This window comes from Misgurnus anguillicaudatus, chromosome 12 (assembly GCF_027580225.2).
Source record: "Misgurnus anguillicaudatus chromosome 12, ASM2758022v2, whole genome shotgun sequence".
Lineage (NCBI taxonomy): Eukaryota > Metazoa > Chordata > Actinopteri > Cypriniformes > Cobitidae > Misgurnus > Misgurnus anguillicaudatus.
The window spans coordinates 7975444-7991588 of NC_073348.2; the positions used below are offsets into that span (position 1 = coordinate 7975444).

The 16145-nt window shown below is 36.5% G+C and overlaps 1 protein-coding gene and 1 long non-coding RNA gene across 2 annotated transcripts in view; one reads left to right on the forward strand and one right to left on the reverse strand.

The window, feature by feature from the left end:
* Nucleotides 1-16145, forward strand: part of LOC141368886 (uncharacterized) — a 105494-nt gene that overhangs the window by 32553 nt on the left and 56796 nt on the right. The window lies entirely within an intron of this gene.
* Nucleotides 14166-16118, reverse strand: LOC129445905 (uncharacterized). Its single transcript, XR_008644887.2, has 3 exons — nt 15724-16118; nt 15536-15625; nt 14166-15281 (listed from the first exon to the last, which is right to left on the reverse strand). It is a non-coding gene; the product is annotated as an uncharacterized lncRNA (long non-coding RNA).

Here is a 16145-nt window from a genome sequence, read left to right on the forward strand (position 1 = left end):
CACCAGCAAAACCAGCTAAAACTAAGCTGGGGACCAGCTAAAACCAGCTCACCAGCTTATGCTGGTCTTAGCTGGATTTTTCAGTAGGGGCTGCAGATCTTCTTTCTAAGGTCTCCTCATCAATCCAGTGGCACGTTACACCAAGGTAACTTTTCTGATGAGCTGACCAACAATCTGTGGTGGTTGCAACAAATTTGGCTTTAGCCAATTCTGCAATTAAAGTCTTCTTCATTTCATCAGCAGCATCACAGATTCTGGTACGGACTGTGGATCTGGAGATGACTTTGGCTTGAGGTTGCAGTGTGGTAATTTTCTTTAAAAGTTGGCTGTTCTGCCACTGTAAATGGCTGTACACTTTCACATATACAATTGATGATTAGCTTGTCAATAGTTGTTTGAGGGACACGTTTGCTTGGAGCTGCCAACATCACATCTGGTAACTTGGCTTGCTTACTTGATGAGAGCTTGTTTGGTGTGGCTGTGGTCTTACGTTGACTACGTGCTGCTGCTGTCACAATGTCATCGTACTGATCAATCTTTGATGGATGTTTTCTCTGAAAAGATAACAAAGGAATTTTATATTATTTCATATTATTTCTTCATATAATTTTCTATCAAGTTATAAAAATGGTCTAATGTTATTACTATTAATGAATTATGATGCAACATAAATAAGCTTGTTGGGTTATTTTATTTAAAAACAGATTTTTTTTAAATGAACTCATTCCCCGCCAGCATTTTTTATGATTTTCACAAAAGGTTTACAAAACCGTTTCATCCTGTTTTTTTCTCTGCTTATAAACTCTTAAATATTGGTATTTTCTTTAAAAATACAATTTTTTTTAAAGAGCCACACAGATCCAAAATCAAAACTAACCTTTATTGCAGTGTGTCGTGTAGCTGTCCATCAATGTAAACAACGTGTAAAGTAGTTGAACCAAAAAGTGCACGATTATTTAAAGTTATTGGCTTCTAAAGCAGGGAGTCGACTCTGAATCGCTGAAACGAGTCGTTATAGGGAGTGAGTCTTCTTCCTGATATTATCCACGTCACACGAACTTATCCACGTCACATGAGATACTAATCTCCGCCTACAGCCTTGCCTGCGGTAGAAACGCAAACTATGACCCGCCCACAGCTAGCTAGTGTGTGTGAGTGTAAACATCAGCTCACGCTGTTTTCAGCTTTTGTTGTTTTCACTACCAAAGGAGACTTTTTCAAGGAGGGATATTCTAAACGTGTCTGGCTGTGAAGAATCAGTGGTTAAAATTAATTTTTAACGGAGGGATTTAGACGTTTGGCAATGCAAGATGGTTCAGTAACGTTACCCACTTTATTTGGAACAACATGCGTCTCCTAACCACAACCTGTAAGTATGATTTTAGCTACATACTTGCTTAAATGAGTGTAAAATGTCTATAGTCGTTTTATTGCTTGGATTAATGATGAATGATATCGTTGTTTAAACTCTAACTTATATACTGTCAGAGCCACGATATCAAGCAGTTTTGCTATGACCCGGTTAGTTTAGATAAATGCTTAAATGAGTGTAAAATTGTTAGTTTCAATCGTCGTATGTATTGTTTGGGTTAATGATGTTGTGTGTTTAAACTGTTCATTTACTGTCAGAGAGTCACGTTAGCAAACGGCTAACGCATGCTTATTTACGGTTTTGCTATGACCCGGTTAGTTTAGATAAATGCTTAAATGAGTGTAAAATTGTTAGTTTCAATCGTCGTTTGTAATGTTTGGGTTAATGATGAATGATGTTGTGTGTTTCAACTGTTCATTTACTGTCAGAGAGTCACGTTAGCAAACGGCTAACGCATGCTTATTTACGGTTTTGCTATGACCCGGTAAGTCTAGATAAATGCTTAAATGAGTGTAAAATTGTTAGTTTCAATCGTCGTTTGTATTGTTTGGATTAATGATCAATGATGTTGTGTGTTTAAACTGTTAATTTACTGTCAGAGAGTCACGTTAGCAAACGGCTAATGTATGCTTATTTACGGTTTTGCTATGACCATGTTAGTTTAGATAAATGCTTAAATGAGTGTAAAATGTTAGTTTCAATCGTCGTTTTTATTGTTTGGATTAATGATGAATGATGTTGTGTGTTTAAACTGTTAATTTACTGTCAGAGAGTCACGTTAGCAAACGGCTAATGCATGCTTATTTACGGTTTTGCTATGACCCGGTTAGTTTAGGTTAGGCTGACCATACATGCCATTCTTCCCGGACGCGTCCTGTCCAGGATTTCGGTGTGTCTTCCGGAAGTCGTATTTGTTGACTGCATTCGCCATTCAGTTAAAAACATAAGACATACAATCGTAGTTTCATTCTTACCTTAAAAGATAACGGTTGCTTTTCTGTAATAATAATAATAATCCTCTATGACGTATGTGGTCGACAATTACGACTTCCGGAAGACGAACCCGAAATCCTGGTCGGGATGCGTCCAGGAAGAATGGCGCGTATGGTCACCCTAGTTTAGATAAATGCTTAAATGAGTGTAAAATGTTAGTTTCAATCGTTGTGTTTATTGCTTGGATTAATGATGAATGATGTGTATTGATGTTGACAATGTCTTCTCAGTAAATCATGTTAGCACGAGGTCAATACATGTTGCACTGTTGTTGGTCTGTGCCACCGGTCTGTGAGACTGATCTGTGATCTGTGCATTGTGTGCAAGGACACTCTGTCAGTTGACCAATCAGAGCAGAGTAGGCTACTGAAAGGTGGGGTTTAGGCAGGCTGAGTCGTTGAATGGCTTCACACGAATCGTTTGGGGATCTCTGAGAAATGGGGTAATTTTAAATTTATATTTTGAGAAAATTACAGTGTTTTTTGACCTTGCATGCATTTAAACCTGTTGTCCGGGACTTATAAATAGTGATAGGATGCTTAAAATTGTCATCTTACTGGCTCTTTAACAAAAAGCTGAAATAATTGCATTTTTGTGAAGGAATCTTGTTAGAGATCATATTCAGAACGAGATCAAACATAAAATTAGTAAATAACGTTTTGGCTTCAGTTTTTCCATAAATTGGGTAAGTCCGCTATCTAGTGGACAATCGCGGTATTGCACATGAACATAAATTCTTCAGATACACGTTTTTATGAACATGTTTTTTCTCAATTGACGAGATAATTTGTCAATAGCGGGGAAGAGTTTAAAAAAAATTTTCCTGCAAGGAATTTTGTGAAACTTTTGTTAAAATCACAAAAATGCAGGTGGGCAACTTTTCTCAAAAAGGCTGGCGGTGAATGAGTTAATTACAGTAACGTGAGTAGTTGTAATTCGTTACTTCCACCTCTGCTTTTTTGTAGGGCTTGTAATAATACATGAGCATACCGAAATTCGTACATGTACATTAAACACAGTCCAAGGGCTGCTTCATTGAATATATGAAGGTGGCGCTAAAACATGTCCCTTCAGGTTGCCAGCTGGTGGCGCTATGACTATAAATGAAAATTGTTATGTAGATGTGTTCAGGTAAGGACTCTTAGCAATCATTTGAAATTTGGAACAGATCGGACATTGTATGCATGAGTTCCAGCAACTTCCTGTTTCATGGGAAAACATCAAACTTTGTCGGGCCAAAACCGACACAAAATTTTACGTAGAGTCAAATCCTTCACATCACAAAGGCCTACACCACATGTAAATTTTCATCACTCTTGACATCTGCGCAAAGTTTCATGAGTTTTCGAGTATGTTTAGGCCCTCTAAAGTCCTGCTGAAGTCAGAAAAGAAAAATAATAATAATAATAATAACTAGATAGGTACATTTCCTGAAGAAAATGTGAAGTGGTGCTTGCCGTGGCAAATTTTGGGGGCCAGTATATGTTTATACTCCATGCCACAAGTAAAACAATCCAACCCCGATGTCTCTACGATGTTCTGATACGGAGATATAAGGCTTTGTTTATTCGGTTGCTAGGGTAGTGTATTTGGTTGTTGGGGACAAAATTGTCATCCACTAGTGATTACACTCCAAGTCACGATTAAAATGGTCAAACCTCCGTGTCTCTACGATGTTCAGATGCGAAGATATAAGGCTTTGTTTATTCAGTTGCTAGGGTAGTGTATTTGGTTGCTAGGGAGAAAATTGGCATCCACTAGTGATTACACTCCAAGCCACAAGTAAAACGGTCCAACCCCTGTGTCTCTATGACAGTGCTTCTCAAATAGTGGCGCGGGACCCCCAGGGGGTTTGAAGCGATATCAGGGGGGGCGCAAGAGACCCTGGGAAAAAATACTTTTTCAGGAAGTGATTTTTTGCACTGTCACTTAAAGACATTACACCCCATTCACGCTGATAAGTCGCGTGAGTTTTTATTATTATTTATTGATTATATTTAATGTAATTTTTCAGTATCAAATGGTCAAAAAATATTATACTTTAAATAAGGATTTTTTTTTTTCAGGCAAATTGATGCATTTTAAGTCTTTTCTGTTACAGACTAAAAAACAATGTTAATAAAGTTATTCTTTGCTGTAAGTTGATCGATATTTCTTTTTTTAATATTCTTTTTTCTTGTTTTCTTTAATGTTAATAAGGATACAATGTTTTGCAGATGTGTCATTTTATAGATAAATTATACTATTTACAGTCGCGGCGGAGAGTTGGGGGGGCGCGAAATGTTTACTTCTTCCTAGGGGGGGCATGACAGAAAATAATTGAGAAGCACTGCTCTACGATGTTCAGATGCGAAGATATAAGGCTTTGTTTATTCGGTTGCTAGGGTAGTGTATTTGGTTGCTAGGGAGAAAATTGGCATCCACGAGTGATTACACTCCAAGCCACAAGTAAAACGGTCCAACCCCTGTGTCTCTACGATGTTCAGATGCGAAGATATAAAGCTTTGTTTATTCCGTTGCTAGGGTGCTCATATTTGGTTGCTAAGGGTGTGGCTTAATACCATTTGGCATCCACTAGTATTATTAGTTCATGTTAACTTATGTTATACAATGACCTTTTTAAAGTGTTACCAAAAACTCTATGCAAGAGTGGATTCGAACCCTTACTCGCCTGCATGCTAAACAAAAATGTTACCTCCCACCCATGTGAACACATGGCTTCTACTGGCGGATTTATGTATTTAATGACTCACTGACGTGAAGAATCGCGAGCCTTGCAATATATATAATATATTACATTAAAAGTAATAAGATTTCTTATAATTTATTGACACCTCAGTCATAGGTCTACAACAAATCTTGTATAAGTGTTGTCTATTATTAGTACATGTTAACTATTGTTATACAATGAACATTTTAAAGTGTTACGAAAAACTCTATACAAAGGTGGATTCGAACTCTTACCTTCCTGCATACTAAACAAAAATGTTACCTCCCACCCATGTGAACACATGGCTTCTACTGGCGGATTTATGTATTTAATGACTCACTGACGTGAAGAATCGCGAGCCTTGTAATATATATAATATATTACATTAAAAGTAATACGATTTCTTATAATTTATTGACACCTCAGTCATAGGTCTACAACAAATCTTGTATAAGTGTTGTCTATTATTAGTACATGTTAACTATTGTTATACAATGAACATTTTAAAGTGTTACCAAAAACTCTATGCAAGGGTGGATTCAAACTCTTACCCTCCTGCATGCTAAACAAAAATCATGCCCCCCCCCCCCATTTGGACATATGCCTTGCTTTGGCGGATTTATGTAATTAATCACTCACTGAAGTGAAGAATCGTGAGTCGTGCAATGTATATAATTTATTACATAAAAAGTAATAAGATTTCTTATAATTCTTTGTGATATAAATTTGTTATATGTTCTAAAAAAACATTATGTAACATGAGGAGACTTCAACAACATGCAATTTTTACACTTGGAAAAATGTGCTTCATTTGAATGAATGGGTGGCTCTTAAAAGAGCCGTTGGTGTGGTGAACATTAGATGGCTTCATCTTCGAAGTTCTGCCTGCAGAACTTCTCTGAGGTTGTGCAGCAAAAGCTCATTGCCGCCTGGGCTCAGGTGGGTTCCGTCCCTGGTCAGATGGGCCAGGTTGATATTGCAGTGGCAAATGCAGCACATCCTTCTCTCTGCCAAGAAGCTTTCAATAGAACTGTTGATCCACCGCCGGCTCCGTTCGATGCCGTATGCGCTCCTAGCAGTCTGCCCTCGCCAGTTCCGACGGGGAAGAATAAATGAAAACAGAAGCCTGGTTCTGGGGAAGGTACTGAAGACTTCGGCCAGGTCAGTCTTCATTTCCCTAAGGAAATCCAGGCGGTTGCGGCCCTCCCGACAAAAACTGTTTCCACCGAGGTGGATAACCAGGATATCAGGAGCTGGAGCTGTGGCCTTGAGAGACCGCAGTACTGGAAGCAACTGCTCCCAGAGTCTGCCTCCTCTGCCCTCCCAAGTAACCCTGCAGCAAATGCTGAGATTCCTGTCGAGCCCCTCCTCACAAATGTGAGCATACAGCCTTTTAATTATAGAGCTCCCAACAATCCATACACGAGGTACACTGTCGTCCGCCATCATTGCTCGAATTATGTCAAAGTTTATGGGGAGGGGTCCCGTAACTACTCTGTGCGTGCGTTATGTATGTGCGTCTGTGTAGCAGTCTGTACGGTGTGCACACAGAAAACAGCTCACTTTAACATTTTCTTTCGCTCAAATTGTTTTAAATTGCTTGCATGTCAACATTTGCACGGTTTAGACACACATTGAAAAAATAAACTTTCTAAAAATAGTTGTTTTTTTTCTGAACGATGCATATTTAAGCAATTAGTATTAAAAAAATAAATAATTGATTCGTGATTTCTTCTGCTTTCTCAATAAGTGTCTCTTCTGACTGTGTGGACCCACCGTCAATCTGAGTGTAGCCTCGCCAGTTGAGTAAAATAATTGTTTGAGAATCATTTAAAAAAAACCCTAACCCTAAAGATTACTAAATATTTTTACCTTCTATGAGGTGAAAATAATCCACGCAGAGACATTGACTCGTCTGTTAATTCCTCTAGAAAGCAGCATTGGGTGCACTTGAGAGTTTGTTTATTTCAGACAGTAGTCTGTTTGTTTATTGCGAAACAGGACAAGAATTATAAATTCATGTAGCATCTTAATTTTAATAAAAAAACAAGTGACCACTCTTATTTATATTTTGCAGCAGCTCAATTTCTAAATAAGATTCCCTGTGTATTTTGGTCTTGTTTATAATTAAAAAACACATATGTTTAATTTCTCACCTGGTCATTACTGATATTTTTACACAATAAACCCTTCAAAAAATGCATTACCAACTTTCTACTTAACTTACCTCTAGGATAGGCCCTATTTGCCTCCTAAACTGACTTTTTCTATATTTAAATTTTTAAATACATTTAATCAAAATAATATAAAAAATAGAAAAAGGTGCAATAATGATAAAATGAACAACTATTTTATTGTAAAATAATGCAAATACTGACTATATTATAAAGAAGATCACTTGAACAGTTGTATAAAATAAATGATTGGATTTACTTTTTTGGAAGGTTGATTTTGTCGCCACCACTTTTTTAAAACATCTCGTGGCACGAATGAATATAATAAAAATGCCAGCCTATCTCCAGTTGGTCATCCGGTGCAGGAATGTGTTTCTGAAATCATGCAGGGTCTTCCTTTCTTGAAGCTCATGGTTGCTGAGCAATCTCTATTTGTTTCGGTAAAATCACAAAATAAAATGCACACAAATATGTTTGCACTGTTGATATACAATCACCAACTTACTATAAACTACTATAAACTAAAACATACTATACACCGGCAACTTCGAATGAACCTCTTGCATGCTACCCACAGCCCATATGTAAATGCAGGTTTTTGTGGCAAATTTTTGTATTAACTGCCGTAAAGAGTCGAGAGCATAATAAACATACTACAGTAGATCTGGGGTGTATTCCAGAAAGCAGGGTTAACTTACCATCAGATTAACCCTGAACTTTGGGTTGATCAACCCCAAACTTGCTTACTCTGGGTATGTCGGTTCCAAAACACAGTTTAAGAGTTAGTTCAATCAACCCGCTGAAAGTAACCCAGAGTTAATGCGCGCTCACGGTAACAACATAAAGGCATTGTCAATGGATCACAGATTTCACGAGTCGCCAGAGAACTTAAACATTTTTAAATGAGAAATAACATTATAAATCAATACTTTTTTGTCAAAATCAACGTTTTATAACGTTATATAAGTGCGTGATAAAAAAACAGATATAATTAATTAATTAATACGAACCTATTTTAGCCCATTTAAGTCCAATATTATATATGTCTCAACGAGAAATACACATAATATTATTTTAATATTATTTAAAAGCCTGTAAAAATAATCAGATTTTATATATGATTTTAAATATATTAATTAGATATAATTAGACTATTAAGATTATCTTTTCTCTTATAAAAATTAACAATGGTTTTACTACAGTTAAAACAAAAAAAACATGGTTACAGTAAAACCATGGTAACCACAAAATAACCATGGTTTTGACAACCATGGTTTTTAAAAACCATAGTTAACCATGGTTAATGTAGTAAAACCATGATTTTGCTGATTGTAATCAATGCAAATAAATTTTCGTAAGGGTTGTGGCACATAAATTGCATAAATCTGTCTGTATGACACTGTATCACCATCTTTTTAAACATTTACTTAGCTGATAAATGAACCCTCTTTTAATTGTAAAGCTTCCTTACAGTCCTTACAGATTTTCAATAATTTTGTGTAATGCTTTTCAGTACACTACACTAAAAATGATCATTCATTTGCATTGGACGATTAGGATCTGCTGTGACAGAAGTGGACAATAGAAATGTTACATTAGTGTCAACAGTAACGTTGTGTAATGTTGTAATATGTCCTGTATCATCTTATATAATCAAATATCTCAATTTCCCATTGGCTCAAAAATTATAGCTCAGGAAAGCAGCTGGAAAAGGCCCATTTTAAAGAAAAAAAGGTGATTTAGAAAAAGACCAACTATAGATCAAATGTAGAGAGGGGGCTGAGGATCTGAAGTGCATGTTTAAGAAATAAATATTATACTTTGAAATATATATTTATAATTTTATTTCATTATGTACATGATCTAACTGATAATAGAACATATCTGACAACTATGCCATGTCTGTGATTCAATGGTGTTTCACTTAATGAAGTCTATGCTTCATGGGTGTCATTCTGTGTGTCAGTGTTAAATCATGTGCTTTATCTGTGTCATTCTGCGGGTCAGGTTAAATGCATATCAGAGACTGCAGGCAGGGGTAACTTCTGTCTCTCAGTAATTATTATTATAACGTGCATCATGTGTTTCTATTTGTTATACCCATTTACTGTAACATTGCCATGTCACTTAAGTAACATATGTTAAGATTTCTGGCTCAATAATGACAATGTATTTGCACACACATTTATTGTAACTTAGATTCATATCAAATTATCTAGTAAGTGAAAGATGAGGTTATTTAAGAATTGACAAAATTGATATGGAAATGTACTTTATTGTTAACATTAATTAACTGATGGAAATGTGTTTCATACATCCACTGATATTATAATTAAATGTTTAGTATTTAGTCCGAACACAAATATGAATTTTTTTTTATTAATAATGGACATAATTAAATGTACAATAATTAGTCCAATCACAAATATCAATCCATGTGTAACGGGATGCTTTAATGAAAGCGATGAAGAGGAGAATCCATGTGCAAAAGGTGTTTATTATGTAAAATCCCAATAAGGAAAGTAATCAGAGGGACCAAAGATTCAAGCTTCAAAGATTTTTGTAACTCATTCCAGTCATTAACTGCAGAAAACTGGAAGGAGAGACGACCGAAAGAAGTACGAGCTTTTGTGGCAGCCAAAGAGATAAACCTTCTTGAACGAAGATTTATAGAAGGAGTGGCTATAGTAATTAAAGACCTTAAATAAAGTGGAGTTTTACCTAGAAGAGTTTTATAGATAAAACAATACCAGTGTATTTGTCGTCGAATATGAAGCGAGGGCCATCCAACTAATGCGTAAAGATTGCAGTGATGAGTGCTATATGGGGCATTAGTAACAAAACGGATAGCACAGTGATACAGTACATCCAATTTCCTGAGAGAAATGTTTGAGGCAGATCTGTAAATCACGTCACCGTAATCTAATATAGGAAGGATGGTCATTTTCACAAGGGCATGCTTAGCAGAGATGGTAAAGGAGGCCTTGTTACGAAAAAGAAAGCCAATCCTAGATTTTATTTTAGATTGAAGATGATTAATATGGGTTTGGAAAGAAAGTGAAGAGTCTAGCCAGATCCCTAGATATTTATAATTACTAACCCATTATAAAACAAACCCATCAAGGGTAATGATTATTGGACAGATAGGTGATGAAAGCGATCGTTTGAAGATCATACATTTAGTTTTACTAGAATTTAAAAGCAATTGAAGGCCACAAAAAGAATGCTGAATACTATTAAAGCTCGCTTGAAGATTTTGTAATGTAGTGCTTAGAGAAGGGCCAGACGTATAAAGAATAGTGTCATCTGCATATAGGTGTATCATAGAGTTACCTGCGGCAAGGGCAACGTCATTAATATATATAGAGAAAAGGGTCGGCCCGAGGATTGAACCCTGCGGAACCCCCATAGAAACAGCCAGAAGACTAGATAACAGGCCCTCAGATTTAACACACTGGAAACGTTCCGAAAAGTAATTTGTAAACCATGCAAGACAATTATCGGAAAAACCCAAACTCTTCAGCCTACTAAGAAGAATGGTATGATTAACAGAATCAAAGGCCTTGGCCAGGTCAATAAAACTGCTGCACAATAATGTTTTTGATCAATGGCACATATAATATCATTTAGAACTTTAAGAGTGGCTGAAGTGCACCCATGGCCAGCTCGAAAGCCCGACTGCATATCAGAAAAACTACGATGAGATTCTAAATGAGTGATGATCTGTGTATTGACAAGGCGTTCAAAGACCTTTGAGAGACAAGGCAAAATGGAAATGGGCCTGTAACAATTTGGGTCGAGCGTGTCCCCTCCTTTAAATAAAGGAATCACTGCGGCAACTTTCCAGTCTTTTGGAATTTCAGACGAGTCAAGGAAGAGGTTAAAAATACTGGTGATAGGCGAAGCAATAATTGAAGCAGACAATTTTAGAAAAAAAGGATCCAAATGAATTAATCCAGCTGATTTAAGGGGATCTAGATTTTGCAGTTCCCTCAAAACATCAGCTATCTGAATATGGGTAAAAGAAAAAGATAAAGAGGACGAGCATGGTAATGCAAGGGATGATGTACTAGTAGTTGAGAAAGGAGTTGCCAGATGGAAAGCAGACCCAGCCATAGCAAAATGCTTATTAAAATTTTCAACTATGGTGGGCTTGTCAGTAGTAACAAAATTTTGTGTTCTTAGAGCAGTGGATAACTGTGCAGTGGAGTTCGTATTTTCCATAGACTTTATTGTATCCCAAAACTTTTTAGAGTTAGTACCGCAAGAAACAAATTTCTGTCTATAATAGTTAGCCTTAGCATTCCTGACCGCTTGTGTGTACCGATTTCTGATTTCTTTAAAAAGCTGTAGCTCAAGTGAGTTTTTTTGTAGAAATTGCTGCACGCCAAAGGGAGTTCTTTTTTTTGGCTTAGAGCGGCTAACTCTGAAGTGAACCAAGGACTATATCTGCTCTTAGTTCTAAATTTTTTAAGAGGGGCATGTTTATTTAAAATATCAAGGAAGGAATTTTTTAAAAATGACCAGGCATCCTCCACAGATGGAATAAGATCAATATCCTTCCAAGATACTTGTGCTAAATCACGTAAAAAAGCTTGCTCATGGAAATGTTTTAAGGAACGTTTAATAGTGATAAGGGGAGGCCTTTTAACTACAGACTTATTCCGGACACAAGCTATAAGACAGTGATCGCTAATATCCTGGCTGTAAACTGCAGATGTAAATTTAAAAGGTGAATTAGTTAAAACAATATCTATAAGGGTGCCCTTGTCAGTAGACTTTAAGTTATATCTTGTAGGTTCTTTGATAATTTGAGTAAGGTTTAAAGCGTCAAACTTATATAACAAATTGTTAGAGGCATTGAGCATGTCCAAATTCAAGTCCCCCAACAATATAAACTCTGAAGATAGATAAGGAGCAATCAATTCACAAAGAGTGTCTAGGGCACAACTGGGGGCAGAGGGTGGTCTATAGCAGGCAGCAATAATAAGAGATTTATTTCTAGAGAGATGTATTTTTAAAAGTAGAAGTTCAAATTGTTTAGATATTGACCTAGATAAAAGAACAGAGCACTGCAAGTTCTCTTTACAATAAAGTATTACTCCGCCACCCTTGGTGGACCTATCTTGACGATAAATAGTAAAACTAGGAAGAGACACTTCTGAGTTTTTGATGGTTTTTGATTCCGAAACAGCTAAAATGTCGGGGTTGGCCGAGTGCGCAAGAGCAGTTAGCAAGTCTAATTTGGGAAGTAGGCTTCTGATATTAATATGCATAAAACCAAGATGTTTACGGTGCGTGATTGAAACAGCAGAATTGACTAATGGACCAGGGTTGGGCTCGACATCACCAGCAGAGGCGAGTAAAATAAGTATTAAAGAACTACAAAAACTAGAAAGAACAGGGCGTTTCGTACGATGGGCAAAGTGAATAGGTAAAATGGGTAACTTTGCTGAATAGAAAATAATCAAAGCCCTATGTGCAGATAATGGGATACTAAGATAAGTATGCTGAGCAGGTGGGCCAATCTGATGAGTTATGATAAAAGAAGTTTTATCTCTAGAGTGATTAATTAAATCAACTAGGGTCACAGAAGTGAAGGATGAAATAAAAAGATCATCTGAAGCATGCTGTGCTAAAAAAGGAGATCTAGAATGCAATAAAACAACAAAAACTAACTCAAATAACAAAAAAAAAAACAAAGGAAACGAGACATATTGATGAAAATACACAAAAATCAAAGTAAATAAATAAATCAGGGTTCGTTAAGTAGCAACACTGTACAAAATATGTACATATAACAATAGTGAGTAACGTAAATAAATTGTGAGCATCAAAGCTAGTATGAAGAAACACTGCTACAAATCAGTTCACAAACCGAGACCGAGTGCATGTAGAGTCCGATGGCGATTAAATGTCCGATGAATTCGATGTATTAAGGTACACAGGTACACAATCCGGCGAAAAGGAGCCAGCGGCAACGCGACCACCAAAATGTGGAGTGTGGAATGTAGAAGCCGAACAGTGCCGCGCGCCAACAGCAGACGAAAACCCCCGGCAACACAACACCAGGAGGCACGCAAAGAGCAGCACCAAGGAGGACCTCAACGCCGGAATGGACCAAATGGCTCAACGGAGCTCCAAACATCAGCGCCAAGTCCAGAGGCGACGCGTCAGAGCACCAGTCCCAACCGGGCCCGTGACGCCACCAGCACCGCTTCCCAGGCAGCCAGGAGACAGCTCAACCCCAAATGGATCGCCAAGCGCCCCAACAATCCACACCAGGCCCACGTAGTAGAGGAAATGGCCGATGCAAACCGGACGCCCAGCAGGGATGCACCTCGACAAGCAGAGGTTAGCAACCCAGATTCACAAGTCGAATCCAATCCGGAACGAAGCCGTAGATGTTAAGTATTGTAGCAGCTAGCACCAGGTGATATTATAGCAGTTAGCGTTGTAGCTGTTTATCATTCAAGCAGCTGTCAATCTGAGGCTAGCACCAGTTGTTAGCAGCAACCAGCTAGCAACAGCTCCGATGGCGGCTTAAAGTGAGCTTGAATTATGGATGAGACAACCAGTATTAAATCCAACTGAAAAGTAAACGTGAAGTTTACTTAAAATAGTCCACATGAACAGAAATACACAGAGCAACAAGAAACACGTCTGCACAGGGTCACGCCATCTTGGATGACATGATAATGGTAAGTCACATAACCTGCTTTCTGGAATACACCCCTGATGCTTTTAACAGCAGTTTCCTTGTCAATAAATTAAACTCATGTATTATTTTTTTTGCAATCATTAGTTCCTGCAATTAAAATTTTAATGAAAAATATGCACATACAAATACATATATGTGAGGGTAAGTTAACCTTGCTTTCTGGAGTACCCCTTGGACATTCTGTGAAGTTCACAAAAACACATTTTTAATGTGTCATTGAAGAGGTTTCAATAAAGACAAAAACACTTGATGTGCCAATTCAACAAATTTATTAAAAGATTTAGAAAACGCCTGTTGTGCCAAATCCCACCTAAATGCACAGCTAGATCCTAAAATGTTGTAATAGCTCACATTTAAATATACATTTTACCAATTTTTACTACATGCGAAAAAGGAACAATTACTTTACAGTGGCAACAATATACTTTTACTAGTAGAAAATGATATACCTATATATGTGTGGTAACTAACTTATTTGTTAACTTCTTTAACAGAATAATACATTTGCTTTAAATTCTTCAATTTCTAATACTTTACTGTTGAAATAATACAATATACACAGAGAAAAATTATATACCTATATGTGTAGTAACCACCTTATTTGTTAACTTGTTTAACACAATAATTTTTGCTTTAATTTTTTTTTTCAAAACTTAAATTTTTTTCACTTCCAAAAATTCTAACACAAGTTTTTATTTTGGGATAATACCGGTAAAAATTTGTTGGGATTATTGTTAACCTTCTGCATGTTGTTTTCAAAAATATTTTAAAATACTCTATTACTGTTCACGATTTGGTTTATTACAACGCAGGTATTTATAAGAGTAATAAGAGTAAAGTCCTGTCATTTCAGAAAACCAGAGGGGCTTTTAACATGATTACATTTTTATTTATAATTAATTGTGGGGCCCTGGTTATTTATATTTTTATAATTTCAATTAATAAATAAATATTTGTATCGACTTGCAAACTGTTGTTTTGAAAACCCTAGTTGGCAGAGACATGAGAGTGACACAGGATTTGGCACAACACCCCCAGTGAGCAAGCCTGTGGCGACAGTGGCAAGGAAAAAAACAAAAAGGAGATTAAAAAAACCTTGAGAGGAACCAGACTCAGCAGAAACCAATTATTATATTAAACAAATATTTTATATTTTAATATCTATATATCTATATCTATCTATATATAGAAACCAATTATTTAATATGATAAAACTAAATTTTAAATAAAATGAAATTAATTAATGCAATGAGCGGTGTAGTGAAGCAGCTCCCAACATGTAGCCGCTGGATCTGACATTGGCTGGACACCCTGAGGTAGAGGAGGTAAAACAAAGAGGATCATATTAGTGTATTTATTTCAATTGTTTTGATTCTGCAAAACTGACAGAGCATTAAGTTCAGATACATGTCTTGCAAGAAACATTTAGCCACTCTTTCTTCTAAGAACCATTAAACACTTTTACACTGTCTTGGTTTTCACATCAAAGCACATGCCTTTGAACAAAACATTGTATGATAAAATGCACTGAAACACTAGACTTTACCAGTAGTATTGACACTTACCTCTACTGCTTCAATGTGGTTCTTCATTTGCTTCTTTAGTGTTTAGTGTTCAGTATTGTCCGACATGCCAAATGGGTTTGGTCACATTATCTAGCCATGAAACCAATAAATGAATAATGGGGTTACTAAATACACATATACTTACAACAAACAAAAAAATAAAAAAATAAATAAACGTTACAACTTACTAAAAGAAATCCAGCTTTCCAATGTATCCAGCTTGTCATTATCGGTGTTAGCACACTTGATCTTCTCAGACATTCTGACCTGGCGCTTCCTGAAAAACAACAAAATCAGAATTAGCTTAAAATATTCATTCAAAAGTAGTTACGATGTGCAGTAGTACAGTGACTGAAGCAAGTTCTTAAAACACTTAGCTTTAGATGGTATATTGCATACTCATCTCCATTGTTGGACAGGACTGCTATTGTCTCAAAATTCTTCCTGCAAATTTACAGAAGAGCACATATTAATAATAATAAAATAGCAGGGGAGTGCAAATAAAAAATCTAGTACACATTGTCACAAATTGAACACAAAGCAAATACATCACAACAGTGTCTTACTACTTGTAACTTTACCTTACTGTAATTTATGACTTACTGCCTCT